Source organism: Urocitellus parryii, chromosome 2 (assembly GCF_045843805.1).
Source record: "Urocitellus parryii isolate mUroPar1 chromosome 2, mUroPar1.hap1, whole genome shotgun sequence".
NCBI classification, from domain to species: domain Eukaryota; kingdom Metazoa; phylum Chordata; class Mammalia; order Rodentia; family Sciuridae; genus Urocitellus; species Urocitellus parryii.
The window spans coordinates 99,534,309-99,551,084 of NC_135532.1; the positions used below are offsets into that span (position 1 = coordinate 99,534,309).

The 16,776-nt window shown below is 45.5% G+C and overlaps 1 protein-coding gene across 1 annotated transcript in view; it reads left to right on the forward strand.

The window, feature by feature from the left end:
* Positions 1-16,776, forward strand: part of Ephb1 (EPH receptor B1) — a 417,904-nt gene that overhangs the window by 309,444 nt on the left and 91,684 nt on the right. The window lies entirely within an intron of this gene.

A 16,776-nucleotide genomic window follows, 5' to 3' on the forward strand; every position in this document is an offset into this window, starting at 1 on the left:
GGAGTCTCTGTGATCCTTCTCTGTGAGGCTGGATTTTTACCCAGCTCTGGGTAGGGACATGGCTACAGCCATCTCCATTCTGCCAGTCTGCCTTCAGACCTCATCCCAGGGGTGAAAGCATCAAGTGGCATGCATTTGAAGCCATGGAGGAGGGTTTTCATGTTTGGAATTCGAGCGTGCACAGGAGACTAGGGGATTTTCTTCTGTCCAGCATCAAAGCAGAGATGTGTATCCAAGCTAGAAAGAGCCGAGCGCTCTGCACCTAGCCAGGACTCACTCACTAAATGCTGTTGGAGAGATGAATAGGGGATGGGCAGACAGATGGACAGAGGGGTGGACTAATAGATGGATGCACTGATAGACAGAAGCACAGGAGGGTAGACAGACAAAAGAATGGGGTGAGTGTGTGGGAGAATTGCAAGACCTTGAGAACAGAACCCCAATGAAGCTTTAATGGAAAACCTAATGAAAGCCATTTCCCACAAATCATATGATAAAAGCAATATTGCCTTCATAAGTTGTTTTCCGATTAAACTGTTATTCAAGACTGAATTCCCCTTTATAGCTTGCTCACATGAATGCTACAATGTTATAGAGACCTCAGATAGGTGGCAATAGATCACTCCCAATGGCGGGCACATCTCTGTGCCACATGCAACACAGAGCACATTTTCTTCTCTTTATTTCTTTATCTCTTACTCTTCTGATCTTTTCTGTTTATCGCTTTTCACACCTCTTACAACTACAATCCATTTCTTTTTATATCCATTGAGCCAGTCCATTCATGCACTCACTCACTCATTTATTTACTCATTCATTATTAAGAGGCAGTCATTTAGCATCTACTCTATGCCACGCTGTGGATTAGATACTGTGACAGATGCAGTGATACTTGGAAACGCTTGTTCCTCCCATGAAACTCATGAACTGGAGAATTTGCAGGACTCAAACTATAGAGCCGCAAGATGGTGTATCCTAAGCATTGTAGGCTGTGCCCCCGTGGTGAATACCAAGGGTGATAGAAAAGAACAATCTCTCCCCTGTGTGACCGTGCAACCTGCAGAGGCAAATGAACACCACATCTGCAGGCAATGGGGGTCATAGGCAGTAGACCATGATCTTATTTGGAATTATAGATTTTTCTCAATCACCGAATTCTAGAAGGACAGCTTGTTAGTGGAATAGCAGGAGACTGACATCTCTCTGTGCTCTCTCTCCCTCTGAGCATGTCCTCTTTCCCACTCCATCTTCTTCTCTCCTTGCCTCTCCATCCTCAGCCTTGTTCTGCCTGTTTAATACCAGGCATCTTTGATGCCAGATGATTCTTAGGTTTAAGCTGTCAGAACTGAGAAGAAAAAAAAGGTGTTGTAGGAGTTCATAGCTGTCCAGATGGCTGCGTTGTTGTTGTTGTTGTTGTGTGTGTGTGTGTGTGTGTGTGTGTGTGTTCATGGGGTGTGTTTGTATGTATGCGCATGGTCACGTGTTTACATGCATACGTGTATAGTGAGAAAATAAGAGTAGAAGTGTAGAAGGCTCCAGCTGGTGACCATATCCTCGGTGCCATGGAGACAAAGGTTGTGTCGGTCCATCTTACCCGATGAATAGGGAGTGGTAATTTCTGCATTATGTTGAGTGTGTAGTATAAGCTGCCTTTGTTAGGAGTATTTCCCTTGGAGAGTTTAAGGCAGAAAACTGGCTGAAATATTTTAGTGTCCCAGCTTCTGGGAATAACAATCCTGCCAGGCTGTCATGTAATGCTGGGCTTGGCCGTCTTTTCTCTCTCTCTCTAAGCATGTGCGAATAAACCTGCCACTTATATCAGTTTGCTTTTATTTCGTCCCCTCCCTTCTCCCTTCCCTTATCCTGCTATTCCCGAACCTGCCCATCTGCTTGTTTTGCCATCTGCACCTTCCCAGGCTGCAGGGGAGCTGAGGGACCATGGCTCCTGCAGGGGCCCTTGCATTACCAAAACTCAAAATATTTGTTTTTATCCTCAGCCACTTGCTCCTGTGCAGACACATGTCTCATGCCCTTTGTTCTCCTTCTCACGAGCCCTTTTTATTCTCAGTCTTCCCTGATTTTGTAGTCTCCATCTCCATTTTGATCTTCCAATGTATGATTCCTTGTTGGTGATGCTGGAATCTTGACCTCAGAAAGTTGACAGTCAGTGAGAGAAAGATGCAACTGCTTCTTGGTGGTTATGTGGTGCTCTAAGGCAAATATCACAAAGACCAGTGGTTCCATAAATTCATGGTCTGTGAGCTTTGGAGGAACCTGGTGATGTCACACTGGTTTGGTAAAGACACATGAATACAAGTTGTCTTCATCCAGCACTTACTATTGTTTTCAGGTAGAAAACATTAGAATAAACATTTGAGCCTATATCTCTGCAAGGACTGTTGAGTAACAGGAACAGAAGCTACACGTTTTACCAAAGATGGATGAGAGACTAAATAGCAGGCATCATGAAAACTGAAGGTCTCAGATCCACTGAGAACGAAGCCATGGCATGTCTCATCCCTTCCCAGCACACCCTGAGCTCATGCACTCTGGGTGGGGCCTAGGGTTAGCTTCCCTCCTCCGCCTCGTGGTAGCGTACAACCCCTGTCAGTGCCTGTGGTCACCACCATCCCAGTGTGTGGGTCATGAGTAAGTAGATGAAAGGTAAAGAATCTGACCAGGAGAGTCCCAGAATCAACCATTAAGTCAACCAGTAAGTGTACTGGAATTTTGGGTGGGTGGGTCGTGACTGAGTTATAATTACTGTCCTTGACTCCTCACATGTGTGTCACTCTTGAGTTCACAAAGAATTTTGGAATAGGTGGATTCATTTGATCCCCTTAATTACTGAATAACAGAAATTATTTTTCCTGTTTTTCAGATTAGGAAGCAGAGGCATAAAGGGATTTGGAGACTCTGCGATGATGATGGGGTGCTCAGAGAATCTGGGAATTAAAGTAGGGTCACTAGGATATCATCTCTTTTGTTTCTGCCTTCCCCAGGCCTGTCCCAAAAATGGACAATCCCTCTGTTCACTTTAGTGTTCCCCATTTTAGAGTCTCCAACGACTGGCTTTTCTGGACTCCAAGATCTAGGGAAAAAAAAATTTTTGGAGAGGCTGTGATCATCTTCTGGATCACTGGACTCACTGTGCAATAGCTCTTCATGCAGAGGTGAACTCAATCTGGAGGTCACCTAAGGGTCTGTAGAGTCCTGAGACTTGGTCTCCATCTTCCATCACAACCCCAGTCACATACACAGTGGCGGCATTCAAGTACCTTTCATTTGCTTAGGAGCATGAGAATTGGATCCTCCTCACCCAGGCTGTCAGCAGCGGTGGATAACTGCCATTTTTAAGCACCACCAGCATGCCTACCCCCTCCAAGTTCTTTACAGAGATGCGATGGGTCAGATAAAGAAACCGGAGGCAGAATGCTTCTGGAATTTGCTCAGCATCTTACAGCCAGAAAATGATGTTTCTGGGTTTCAAACTCAGGTTTGTGGCCATTTTATCCTCAGACTGATCAAAAAAAAATCACATTATGGCGGCACATGTAAGTTATAAGCTCTCTCTAAGCTATTGCCACATAGCTGGGACACTTTAGCTGTCAAAAAATATGTCTATCATCTTTGGTCAGGGTTGGTCATGAATTATGCAAGCTTGGATTTACGTGAGGTCTTTGGGGATGCAGCCTCACACTGAATACAGCTGCCAGGATTTTAAAATAGACCAGATCAGGTGGAACTCTCTCTGTTCCAGTGGCCAAGAGATCTGCAGAGACATTGTTACCACCGCTGACTCCCACAGTCACTCTCCGACACCTGGCTCTAGATTCAGACTGATGGCTAGATCATCCAGCTGTCAGAGAGAATTAAGTGAATGACAAACTTTACCTCTCTCTTTTGCCAACTAGACTCTGAGTATCAACTCTGAGTTGGGGAAGGGGATCTCAGAGGAGATCTTTGGGGGAAAGACAAATCAGATCAGTGAGTGATTTGGGACCACCTTAGCCAGAGTGAACAAACTCTTGTGGGGGCCAGGCAATATTGGAAAGGGGGCAAAGCAGGGCCAATATTAAGGCCATAGCAATCAGTGGGGACTGCAGGGAACTGAAGGACACAGATGCAATCACTATCCGGCTCCCACAAGTGTTGCCTGGCCCAGCGCTGCCTGATTTTATAAGCTGAAAATCCAGATTTAAAATGTTGACAACTGATTAGAAAATTTTAGAGCACTTGAGAGCCAAACAAATCCAATTCTGGATTTGGCCTGTTGGCTGTGGTTTGCAACCTCTGATTCTGAGGGCTAATCTGATTTACCCGACCCATCATGATGAGTGGGCTGTCAATGCAGTCTCATTCCACCCTGGGGCAGTCGTCTTCCTCACCTCTTGGGCTCATGGCAGCAGAGGTGCAGTGCAGGGACTCTGGGATTTGGTTCCCCCTCTCTGCTCCCCTCATGATTCACACAAGTTCATTTATCTGCCAAGATCCCCCAGTTCTTGCCTGTAAAATGAGAATCATGATGCCTGCCTGCTAGTTCTGTGGTGACAAGCAAATAAGATAGCGGATGGAAAAATCACTCTATGGGCTGGGAGATTAGCATCCTTTCTGAGAATATGTCCTAAGCCAGAGAGCCACGTGCTGGATTTTTCTCCCTAGACTGTTTCCTTCCAGAGCTTCTCAGTCTCTTTGTTTGGGACTGATGTTATCTGCATCAGATACATAATAGATCTCTGCTTGCTCTGTGCTGAGAGAAGTGGGCACCAGAGAAGATGATAGTCAAGTCTGCATCAGGATGAGCTAATGATGAGGTTAGGACCAGAGCCCAGAAACTAAGTACCTGGCACAGGATGCTCCTGCCACTCAGAGGGGCCCTTCTGTCCACCTTGTGTTCAGAGAAGTAACACTTTTCCCCCTGACTCTCAGGATTCCATCAGCTCAATTTATATCTGACATTCACATCAGGGACAGTTCACGTGTGGCCTGCCGCGCCAAATGCATGTGAAATACTATTTTCCGTGCCCACAACACACACACACAATCCAGTACTTCATATTGTTTTTGAAAAACAATACTGCTTTTATTAATAGTCACAAACCCCACTAGTTTGTCCATTTCAAGGCATTTTTGAAGTTCTTAGAGAATTAAAGTCACTCAACTACACTCCTTTTCCCACAAAATAATTACCTAGACTATCAATTCCTCCGAATTCATCACCTAATTTACATTATTCCTTGGTTAAATATAGTATTTGCATGCATAAAGAATAATCTTTGAATATGAAAAGGAATTTATGATATTGCAATATATTGAGCTCTTTGGAGGAAAGATATTATGTAAATCTCAAAATTAAATATTAAAACAATATTACACGCTGCCTGTAAAAATGTAGAGTGTTAAGATCCCATATGCTGAAACCAGTTCATTTTTAAAGGCTGGTCTCATTGGAAATTAGCAGGCAAAATTTGCTCCAGAGCAGAGAAGAGATTGAGTCAGAACTTTAAAAAGACTAGAGCGACTTTCAACTTTTGTTGAAATGAATCAAGAAAAAAAGTTTGGAGAAGTAAATAAAATTTTTACCATTCTTAATTCAATTTCATAGTTCATTTCATTGTTTTTTTCTTTTTTAATTCTAGAAAGGCTGTTTTTGTTGTTTTGTTAAGTCCTAGCTTTGAGTTCTGGCCCATTTGCAGAATGGCGTGATGTCTGTGGAGCTGAGGAGGTCAGGAGGTGACACTGCTCATGACCAGGCTTGTGCCCTCACAGACCCATCCTCTGGGCAGCCTTGGGGTTCCCAACTAGATGCTGGGCTCTGCAGAGAAGCAGACTTGCTCACCTGCCCCAGTTTCATGAGAGAGGTGCTGCACAGCGCTAGGCGCAAGAGCCTTGAAAAATATTTGCCAGGTGGCTTCAGTCCCCACAGACAAGCATTGTTATATAAGTGTTTGACGGGGCTCTGATAATCAGAATGTGTCCTGGTGGTCCCCAGAGGGCATCTTAAGCTCCATTCCAGATCAGCCAGGTGACCAGGTATCTGCCTCTGTGGTTCCTACAAGGAAAATATCAGGAATGATGCTTAATATGATGCTATAAACCCTGATCCCCACAGAGGAACACAGAGAGACCCCACCACTCTCAAAGAGGGCTGGTTGGTCTGTTTAAAGACTCTGACTTTGGAAATGCATCCATTTGCTCAACACAATCTTTTTGACAGCTTTCCAAGTGCTGCCTCAAGGGTACCTGCTTCTCAGGGGCTCTCATTCATAACAAATATTTATTGAGATGACCTATGTGTTACGCATGGCTCCATATATCAGGAGCATAGCGGCAAACAAAGCAGACCAAAATCTGTCCCTTGGTGGAGCTCCCATTCTAGTCCATGGCACCCACTGAGACTAGGATCAGAGGCCCAAGCCAGTCACAGAGTGAGTGGGGTCTCTGTTCGGATGTGACTCAAGGGGTCCCAGATGGTCAGCTTGGCTCTTAGGACCATACTATTCCAGAAGTTAGAAGTAACCACATGCAGTTGCTAGAGAGCCTTTCAGTCCTGGGTGGTTGCTTCTCTGACCCCTCCTTAACTTGTTGGAAGTCCACATGGGGTTGTTATAACCCTCAATTGCAGAGGGGACATTGGTTGGATGAGGAAATGACAGTCATTTGCCTGGGGTCTTGGCAAGGAGAGTGGGAGGGAATGGGGCTCCTGTTGATCTTACCCCTCCACACTCCTGTGGCAAGTCAACTCCATGATCAGACCAGGCCTTCCAGAAGAGCTTGCCCTGAACCCATCTTATTGGTTACTGCACCCCAGCATCTAGCTAGATGCCTGAAACATAGAAAGCCCTCAATAATGAGCTAATAAATTATTAACTAGTTGCACAAATGCATGCTCCTTCTGAAATTAATCCCGGCATCAGCAAATGGTGTCGTTTCTGTACTCTGTGGTTTTTTTCCCTTCATTGGGCATCTTTTGTTGCGGGGTTCTGTTGGAATTAAACTCCTACATTCTCCCAAGTATTGGTGAGACCTGGGGCTTCCTGAGTGCACTATCTCCCCAAAATATGGCTTCATGGAAATCACTCTGCTCTGACCTGGCCTGAGCCCCACAGAAGGGGACCCAGCTGCTTGAGCCAGCACAGTCGGGGGTAGTTGGGATGGCATTCCAGTGCTGCTTTCTGTCTACCTGCATGCCAGCTCCAGGCCTATCATTTACCCAGCACCATCCATGTTAAACAGGCAGGAGCACCGGGGGTTTTTGAATGCAGCAATTAACAAAACAGTAATCAAGCTAAGTGTTTAATTTCAGAAAATTAACATCTTCTCTGAGCGGATGTGAAAGATGGGGGAAAAGGTACATTAAAACCTTCTGGGTAAATAAAGGCCATGGTGGACCACAAATATTTTCCAGCACAAGGGAGACTCTGTCAATTCCCCAGGCCTTGGGATCAGTTTTCTTCCAAGAGCCAAACTGCAGGATGATGGCTATAGAATGGAGCCTTAGGATTTTAGCATGTCTTTTCTTCTCTTCCCTTTTTAATTTTTTTTTGGGGGGAGGACTAGGAATAGAGTAAATGCATTCTCCATTCAGAAGCATTTAGGAGAGGAAGACCCCAATCCTGTCCCCTGTGAGCATATCTGTCTATAGAAAATTCCCAGCATGGTGCTATCCTTCTCCAAATTGCACCAGTTATAAGTGTGACACAATGCATTCTTGGATGCGTGTGTAGGTCATATTTCTCCTGATAGATCTCCCCAGGGAAAGGACCACGTCCCCCTCTTCACAATGACCCCTAGACCTCAGCACTGTGTCCTCTGCCTTGATGACCTGGCTGGCATTACATCATGCCCACGGCCTGGAGCTGCCTCATAAACCAATTAGCTGGCATCTGCTTGCATGTGGGGAGGAAGCCTGTAAGGGGTGGGCAGGCACAGGGCCAGGTGGAGATGAGGACAACAGGTTCCACCTTGTGTCTATTCCCTCAACTGATGGCCTGGATGGGAGTGAGTGCCTGGGACAGAGGATGGGGAAGGCAAGGAAAGTGGCTCTGTCCGAGGGACATTGTGAGGTCTGAGGCTCAGACAGGAAAACGTGAGGCTCTGGGACAAGGTGCCATTGCAAAGCAGGGGAGCAGAGCTGTCAGGGTCGCGTTAAGCCTGGCATTGCCTGAGGAAGCCAAGGAAACTATGCACTCACAGAGCTGCAGGAACCCAGGGAGGAGACTGACTGACAATCTGCTTTAATGAGCAGCTTTCCTTGAGTGGTCTTGCAGGCAGCTGACATGGAGAACAAAGAAAGCAAAGCAGGAGAACCAGAGAAAGGTTTGCAGCTCCCAAGGAGACAACCCAGGGGCTCCCAGAAGTCTTCAGGGACAGCACCCAGAGAAGATGGGCTCAGCTCTGCAGAGCAATCTGGCGGGGATTTTGAGTACCCACTGAAAGGATTATGTATGCACTTGGATATTCAGGCTTCTGTTTTTCTCCTTGAAGTGGAAGGTGAGGTTGCTTGCTGTGTGAAGGGGGTGGGATGGGGTTCAAGGTGCGAGGAACATGGGAGAAGTTTGACATCACCGTTCCACAGCGGAGATAGAATCAACCAGAGGAATCCAGTCTTTCCAGGAAGGGTGGAGAGCTCACTTGAGTTTGATGGTCACAGGATTTCAGAGCATGGCTTTCTCAGTAGTACGTGGCTCCTGGCAATTAGGCTCTACAGGAAATGGATCATGGATCTGTCTTTGGTGGACTTTGGATAATTGTATGGTATGAAAAGATAGTGGCCCTCCATGCTGAGGGGGGCACTGTGAATTACGTTAGGAAGGATAGGGATGAGAAGGGGCTGGTGCACTGGGAGGAATAGAGACCCACAGGGCTAGGTGGGGCCAACAGAAGGACCAACTCTGTGGCGATGGTGGGGAATGGTGTGTCCCTGCACCACAGCCAGGTGGGGGCTCTGAGGAGGAGGAGCTGTGGCACATGAGGCCATAAGACTTTGACCTCCAGGCCTGGGGGAGGGTGGTCACAGTGACTGCAAGTACAGTGACATGGGTGTCCAGGTGATTGTAGTGGGTGCCCCAGCTGCAGGGGAAGACATTAGGGGGTCACCAGGGCATGCATCCACTATGAGGTGTGTCTTGCTCTATCCTGTGGCTTCCCCAGTGGGCTACTTTCCATGATCAAATATCAGACTCACCAAAGCTGCCAGAGCTATTGTCCCAAACGAAAAAAGGCTGAAAGGCCTGCAGGAGGCGGATGAGCAGTAGGCCGCAGGTGACACATGGATCCTGATGATCTTGTCCTCAGCTGCCCTCATAGCACCCCAGGACACCTGCTCAGGACAGGCACCTCTTGACACGCAGCCCCCAATGCATATGCCCCTCAATGGCCTCCCACAGCCCCAAGGTCACAGAGTTCAGGTTTGCTGTCATTTCCACACTAAATCCCCATTTCCGGAGACACCTTCTGGTTCCCATAATAATGAAGAAGAGCTTCAGGAACACTCCAGGCTAGGGGGACCCAGGAGACAGAGGTGGGCAGCAGGATCACTGACCTCCTGCCTTCTTCTGACACAGTGTTCTGCATAATTTCCCCTCGGGTGGGAAAGGTTGGTGGGGACACTGGCTGATTTCCTTAAAGGCAGAGGGATCCTTAAGATTGTGCCTGTGTCCCTCTCTCCCCATCCAGGGCATCCTCCAGGGCTCTGGAATTGCTGAGTGCAGTAGGAGGGGAGAGAGGACCTCCATTGGTCTTGGAAAGGAGGCTGGGCTATTTCTGGCCCTGCATTAACCTGCTGGGGACTTAGGGAAGTCCTTTACCCGCTCTTGCCTTCAGCACCCTAATCTGTAAATTGTAAGAGTTGACAGAAAACTGAATGACCTCAAATGTCTTCTCAAAGCTTATTTCTGACCTCTAGATTTCTAGATGAACAGTTCCCACCCAAGCAGGCATCCGACTCAGGAGAAGAGCTAATTAAACACAGATGTCTGGAGCCACCCCAGGTTCTGATGCAGTAAGACTGGGTGGGACTCAAGATTCGGCATCTCTTACCAATTCCCAAGTGATGCTGATCTGGAAACACATTTTTCAGAACTAGCAGAGTCAAGTGGATCTTGAGGAAGAACTCCCCCCCCCCATCCACCCACACATACACATTGGAGATAATATCAGAAATGATGGACCCCTCCCCTCCCCCCCCACCTGCAACACACATAGACACACCCACTAAAGCCTAAGTGGGTGGGTTAATGAAGGAAGAAAATGTGGCTCCCAGCCTGGATGGGGAGCTGAGACCCCAGTCTGAAGCCCTCACTTTCTCTCCCACTCACATCCCTTTGAGCCCCACCCCGTAACTCAGACGATATTCTTCTTTTGTAGAATAGCGTGGGATTGCAGCTGCACACCCAAAGAAGTCTCCTGTCCCCAGGTGCCTCCGAGGTAGGGGAGGGAGATGAAAGGAAGTGTCTGGGCCATCTCATGGCGCTGCACAGAGCAAAAGCAAACATGAAGTCAAAGTACACAATGAAGGAAAACAAGGAGAAAAATAATTGATTCTGCTTTTGTATTCATACCCAGTCTCCAAACTAATTGCTTATTTGTTTAATCTACTTTGACCAGAAGTGTTACTGCACCAAAAATATTTAATGAGTCAGGCTTCCTAATGTAAAAATCCAAGCATATTTGTGCAATGAAATGCATTTTCATCGACAGAGGGAGAAGCTGTTATCTGAGCAGGACCTTCGCCGTAGAGCCTTCTCCTAGAATAGAAATGTCAGAGGAAACACAACTCATCTGTGTGCATATTGTACTTCTTTGTCATGGGCCTAAAGTCTTTAGCTGACATTTGGATACGAATTTTCTTTCTTTCCTATGGTTATGTTTAACATGAGAGAAAATGTTGGCCAGTCACTTCCATTCTCTCACCCTCAATTCCACCACTCACACTTCTAGAAATCCACATAATTTAATCTCCGGCCTCAAAGGGACTCCTAAAGACTTCCAGAAGTTTTGGAATGTGTCTTCAAAACCCTACAGGGTCTCTGGAGATGTGAAGTGGATTGGCTTCTGGGTGCCAAGCCCCACCTCTGATTCTTCCAGAGCATCTCTGAATTGTTCTGATCACACTTTATACTTTATCCTTTGAGAAAGGATTCCATGGCTTAAAACTTAAAACAAACAACAACAACAACAACAACAAAAAAGAAAGTTTAGAAAACCACTGATGTTAGAGTAACAATTCAACCAAAACATCTCTGTGAGGTGGGATGGACCCAATTCCCAGGGGACCTCACCTACACAGTGGAGTTTCCTGTCTTCACTTCCTTGGAGCCCCATAGTCAGAAATACTCCATATTCCTGCTGAATCACAGTCTGACTTCTCCCTCCCACCCCTTCCTCCTGTGCAGCCCAATATCTATGTTTAATAGACCTAAGCCGTTTTCTGACCCCTTTTCCTCCTGAGATCTTTAGAGAAGAGACCAGCATGGTTAAACATTTAATCTATGCTGCTAAAAAGTGGGAAGAATGTTAAAATTGGGTTTCCTGCCCTCAAGAATTTACTCCAGTAATGGAGATCAGGCATGAGCACCTGGAAAGTTAAATCCCAGTGTACTGTGTCCTAAGCTGTGTGAGTATTTGTACTTCTCTGTCATCTCAATGACAAATGATAATACTCAATGAGAATTACAAGTCATAAGAACTTTGAGTTGGGAGGTGAGAAGGGCCTGGCAAGGCTCAGCCAAGGGCAGGATTCCGATCCACCTGTGGCTCTGAAGGCCAGTGGGATTGTAAAGACAGGTAGACAGAGGGGGTGGTTCTATGGACAGACATTGCAAAAGCTGAGCTCTCTTGGAACACGGTGAGTAGAGCAGTTAGATAAAAGCAGCACGTTCCTGAGCCTGCCACATAGTCTGTGCCTGCCACATTTTTAAATACCAAAGAGAGAGTTGGAACTTTTTCCAGTGGGGATCCATTGAAGGTGTTTGAGCATCAGAGTAATGTGGGTAAAATCTATAGGTTTAGAAAGACTAACATGGCTACAGTGTAGTTTGAAGTGAAGAAGTCCAGGGGTAGACAAGAGAGCTGGGATAGTAAGGTGAGGTTTAAGGAGATCCAGGTGACAAGATCTTTGGGTGGGCCATGACATGTCTCTTCCCCTGAGTCACCAGATCTCCTTATCCTTAAGGATGAGGCACCCACCATTTACCTTCCAGATTACTTCTCAAACAAACCAGGTCATCTTGAGATGTCACAGGGAATACCAGCCTCTTGTGGAGCCTCTAGAGGGTCTAGCTCTTTCTTGGCCTCCCTGTCTCCAAGCCTGTTCTTACCCATCATCTCCACCCTGTCTTGGAGTGGAGATGATGGGTATTTATTTATATTTATTTTTCCCCTCTAAGGTATTTATTAAATAACTACTCACGCCTGTCGCTGGATTGTGTTTTCACAACACCTTGGGGGAACTGTCCCCAGGGGTTGATTTGCATATTCTAACAGTGGTGGACCCAGAAGGAGAGAGTTTGGAGCCGTTGCTGAGTGGCTGCCTGACAGGTGGGATCTTGTGGGAAGGAGCAATAGACCGCACAGGGGCCTATGAAAAATTCATAACATAAGGATTAATATTCCTGTTTTGTAGTTGAAGAATTGGAGATCCAAAGAAATTAAGGGTTTGGGTGAACCTTAGCCCAAGGTCCCACAGTGAGCAGCAGGTGGCAGAGTCGGAATAGGAACACAGCATCCGTGGGACTCTGAACATAACCCTTCTTCACTTTTGCTAATGCCAACTGCGCCGAGCTGGGGTCCTAGGCTCCTCACTACTCCTTGCCTCACCTGTTCTCCTCCTCAGAACTCTAGTCCATGGTATAGATTGCATGTGGTAAGTCCAGGAAAGATTTGGCTAGGAAATGCTATTCTAGATGGAAGAGCAGGAGTTGATATTTCCCCTATGGTCTAGCAATCCCAATCCTAGGTATATCCCTAAGTGAAGAGCAAAACATAATGTCCACACAGAAACTTCTAGATGAATACTCACAGAAGCATTCTTCTTAATATCCAAGATATGGAAACAACCCAAATGGGCTTTTATCCTGGAAAATGCAAATGTCCATGGTGGGTAAAAGTAGTTACTAGCCCTCAGATATACATGGCTCAGGCTGCGGCTGTGCTGTCATTCTGTAGGGTCATTATGAAGACCCCCTCTATGAAATGGCCAGGAAAGTGGCCCCACCCTGCCCACCATGAATTATGCTTCTCTGTAAGGATCTCCTTGGAAATTCTGAATATGCAAGGCCCTCAGACTAGAGAGACGATGACCTTCCAGGAGACTTGCTATGACTTTTGCCTAAGTTAGAAGGAACTCAGCTGTGTCCGCACCTCCTCCAGCCACGAGAGGTGGACTCAGAGGAAGGCTGTCCCACCTGCAGAAGGATCACTGTTTTCCCTTTTAGATAAGGTTTGCTGAATCCCCAAATCCAAGCCTCACACTTTCATAACCTCTTTAAATATTTCACTCTAACAGAACAACTTGATCGTGAATTATATTTGGGTTTTGCTGTTATTTTTCTTTCACACTTCTTAGAAATACTTTTGATATCTTAATAAAACAATGCATTAGGCTCACATAATGTATTAAATCTCCAAATGGATTAGGGCTAAAACTGTTGAAAGAATTATTTTGACCCAAAAAATCAATTAAGAGATTATGAAGTACTTTCTAATAAGCAAAGATAATGCATTAGAACTTAGTGATTGTCCTAGAAAAAAAAAAACTATTAACTCATTCTCACATTTTGGAATCTGAGATGCTTAATGGTTGGGGGGAAATACCCCTATTAAATCAGGAAAACAAAATGAATAAGAAGGAAACTTTGAACTTGACTGAGTCTATAACTAAATGAAAGGGTCCAGAAATGTATGGCCCATGGGAACCTGAGGTAGGATATAGCAAGGCATCTGTCCCTCGGGACTCCAGGGTCCAGATTTGGAGCTTCTACCTTCTGAGATAGAGTCATGTCACCATCCCAGACCCAGCTTGGGTGTCAAGGTTTGAAGTCCCCATGACCCCCTTCAGAGCCCTTCTTATGCATGGTGGGCTGGCTGGTGGCCTGCCAGGCCCCATCACTGATGCTACTGGTCATAACGAGTGACCCGTGACTAATTTGAGTTGACAGCTGTTCCATGTCATCCCTGAGATCTTTCCAGACTAATGGCTGGGACCATTCTGGTTCTGTAGTTTATCCATATCTGACTTGTCAGTTCAGGTAAGAACATTCTGGGCACTCCCTCTGCTATTTGTGATATGCTACCTTGGATCTATCAGCTTCTAAAGCAGTTTGGGAGTAAGATCTCTCCAAAGTCTTTGTGCACAAAAACAGAGCCAAATGACCTCCACCACCCAGCCTGCCCTTATTTCCTCTCCATCCCTGAGCTCTTGACCAATGATGTTTTAATTTAATTTCTGCTTCTGACACGTTTAAAGTGCCTCTTACTATTGGCTGTGGACTCTCTTAGTAGACACTCATGTCTCTGTCTTTGTTTGAACCCAGGATGATTTTTTTCCTTGGGGACTGACAGACAAATGTTTCTCTGAGTCCTAGTCTCCTCTTGAGTCAGTATCTCCATCTTTCTAAGAGGGGCAGGGCAATTGTGATTCAGTTTGGATGTACTGAACGCCTCCTTTTTAGGTCAAACATCTTTATTAAGCCTTCAGCACCTTCTTTCCAAATAGGTCCTAGACTAATTCTTCTAATGCTTTTTTCTTATCTTTTCCTATTTGTTTTTTTTTCCCCTTGTGAATTCTTCATTTTCATTTCTTTTTCTTGGTAGAATGTTTAATTTCTTCAGAAGATTTGTGTGTGATTTCAGCCATCCAATGAAACTACTCCTTCCTCTGAGGATTGTGGAGAAGAGAGGACGGGCCAGAACTGACTGTGGAAATCAGTGTATTGGGGGTGTCCCCAGGGGGAGTGCCTCTTTGAATTAATTTCCTCCCTCTTTCATCTACCTTAGTTTTGCTAGAAGTTGGTGTTCTGGTGAACACCTGAGCTCATTTTTATTATTTTCTGTTTTGTCTGAAGGTTTCATAGCACATAAAACATCAGATCTAACGGTGGCATTTGCCCTTGAAGAAGGAAAAACCAAATTCATCACTATGGGTGATTGCTGATGGCATAGCACCGAATGTGAGCAGCCCCTCATTTCCAGGGAGGAAAAGAAATACTTTCTTGCTTTCGGTCATGTGCTCAATCCCATGGCAATCAAATTTTAAGACATTTAGAGTGACCTGTGTGAGGACACCCAGCCTTCCACAGGGACTGTAACCATCGTGTTAGCTCCATAAATCCCAGAGATGCAGACAGGGATGACCATTGCACTCTGGCAACTTCTCCTGGATCCACGCACCGCTAATTGGCTGCGGGGTGGTCCAGACCATCTGTAGAAGCAGGGGTGTTCCTCTCAATGGATTGCGGCTATTGATTGCCTCTGGACCCCTCTCCCCATGATTGCCTCTTTATAGTCTGACCCCCACTAGACTTCAAGGACCTGGAAGGCCAAGCTGTGCCTCTCTTACTTGTCCTTCTGTCCCCACTGATTAGAGCAGGTCTGGCATGGCATTTGGCATTTCCATGGTGGCTTTCTGGGGAATGGAGGTGAGGAGAAGAACCATGCCCAGGAAAATTCTCAGGTTTGATCTTTCCAATATTTAGTAAATGATATTTCAGCTCTCCAGGCACAGGGATCCTGAAAACCAGCAAGGCCATGCCATGATTGGCAACCTGTAAGTTGTGCTTCTATGTAGACCTGCAAGGGCAGCCTGAATGGTGGTGTATAATGGGCAAGAGCAGGGTTATCAGGAGAATTTTGTACACTCCCATCTTGGTGCCCACTGGGATCCTCAAATGATCCAGACTGACTGCAGGAAAGCTTGGACTGCCTTAGTCCTCTCCCATGCCCAGTGCATACAGGTCTTGGAAAGATGCTCATGTGTCATCTACATGGTTAACCATGGAGCCTGTCGCTAAGTCTGGGCTCAGGTCCTAGTTTCATTTTACCTGGATTAGCATCAGCCTTTAACATTTTGTTCTCCCAGGGACACTTATTTCTCTGTTTCTAGGAAATCACCCTCCCCTAGCTTTTCTTCTTTCTTATTGGCCTTTCTCAGCACTCCCCTTTTTAAAAATTTTTATTTGTTCTTTTTAAGATATACATGACAGTAGAGTATATTTTGACATATATACACATGGGGAGTGTTTTCCCTTTCTAATTAAAGGGAGCCCTGTAGTTCTAGTTGTTCAAAACAGAAGCCATGTAGTCATTTGGACTCTTCCATTTCTTTCGCATCCCATATTGATGGAGATAGTCTAAATACCAATGCTTCTTAAATTACTGTTAGAGTTACATCACAATAACCATCATATATTGAAGATGTCATAAAAGTGCGTCTATCAAACATAACCTACTGAACATACATGGCTTAGCCCAGCCTGACTTAAATGTACTCAGAACACTGATATCAGCCTGTAGTTGAGCAAATCATCTAGCCCAAAGATTATTTTATTTTATTATTGTTTTGGTCTCAACCATAATTTTATTTATTTATTTATTTTTAAAATTTGTTCTTTTTGGATATATGACATTAGGGTGTATTTTGACATTATACTTGCTCTAATTAGGATCCCATTATCGTTGTCTGTGATGAGGATTTCCACTGGTCCAGTATTCATCTTATGAACATAGGAAAGTTCTGTCCAATTCATTTTACTGCCAAAGACTATTCTATAATAAAGT